Genomic DNA, 1,318 nt, shown 5'->3' with positions numbered 1-1,318 from the left:
AAAGAGTGGTGGCTGTGACCTACAAAACTGATGTCACAAACTATTAATGGATCACAACCTCCAATTTGAAAAATACTGTACTAGTGTACGGAGGGAATAAAAAGCATTGAAGGGGTAGTCTTGATGCAGCATAAAAAATACGAAAGTAAAATTAATGTGAGGTCTTCTCAAATGCAAGATTTTGTAAATTATAATTAATTTAATTCATGGATGTTTTTTATTTATCCTACTAAATATATTGTCTATGTAAAAAAAAATAATAATAATGTTAAGTAGGAATGATAATGACCATAGGAGAGGTAGAGAAAAAAGTAACAAGAAAATTAAAAAAGTTATTTAACCTGAGAAAATAAAATTAAAATAAGATATTTTAATATCCTAGTTATTATGAAAGAGGGCTTAAGTGGTAGTTTTGAAGAATGAGTATGATTACAACATAGTAATGTCTATATATTTGTCTCTTATTCGAACATCATCATAATAGCAGTGAAGAAAGTAAGGAGGAGTGGTAGTGATCAGAATATTTCTCAAAATCTTGAAATGCTTTCATTTTACATATGAGGAAACTGAGGCCCAATGAAAATAACGAACACAGTCAAGTCAAACAGCTAGGGGCAGAGCTTCAATACCAAAGCTAATTACTTTCAAAAAATCACAATCTTTGCTGTATGTTTCACTGTCAATCAGTATTTTCTGACAACTCTTCAGTAGAATCTTATCCCATTAAAAAGTGAAAAAGAATGGGGTTGGAGGTCCTTGTGATCTCTAGCCTCAGGGAAGAGAAAACAAAAGAAAAAGTTTGGGAATCATTCTAATGAATGACCCCTTAAAGTGATATTATTGGCTGCTAGGCCCCTGTAAGAAGGCAGATAATACAATTTTAACACAAACTTTGACAAAATCTTGGAAATATGTATGTAGAAGACAATTTTCTTTGTCTTCTCTTATAGATGAAAATTGGGGGATTGCAAATTACTCTTAGTATATATAGAATTCCAAATAGAAATTCCAGGATACTCAAAGGATTTTATATTATCTGAAAGTAATAGGAAAATTTCTCCATCATTTGGTCATCCCATCAAACAATATGGTCAAATACTGAAGCAATCACAGAGTTGAATGTTTTCCTACCTTCTTTCTACCCTAATAATCAGTGAAATCTGGTTGAAGAAGAGATTCCACTTTTTATTCAGAGTATTTTTTTAAAAGTTTCCATCTCATTCTATATCCACATCCCGTCGTATTCTCTGACAATAATTATTTTGTATTCAAGTTTTGCTTCTAACAGCCATACCTACTAACTGGCTGAACCTTTCCC

At 31.6% G+C, this 1,318-nt stretch overlaps 1 protein-coding gene across 1 annotated transcript in view; it reads left to right on the top strand.

Annotated features, from left to right (window-relative positions):
- ART4 (ADP-ribosyltransferase 4 (Dombrock blood group)) overlaps nucleotides 1-1,318 on the top strand; it is a 13,260-nt gene that overhangs the window by 10,070 nt on the left and 1,872 nt on the right. The window lies entirely within an intron of this gene.

The sequence above is a fragment of the Pteropus alecto genome, unplaced genomic scaffold (assembly GCF_000325575.1).
Source record: "Pteropus alecto unplaced genomic scaffold, ASM32557v1 scaffold103, whole genome shotgun sequence".
NCBI lineage: Eukaryota > Metazoa > Chordata > Mammalia > Chiroptera > Pteropodidae > Pteropus > Pteropus alecto.
Note: the sequence above shows the minus strand (reverse complement) of the source record. Positions and strands in the feature narration are given on the sequence as shown.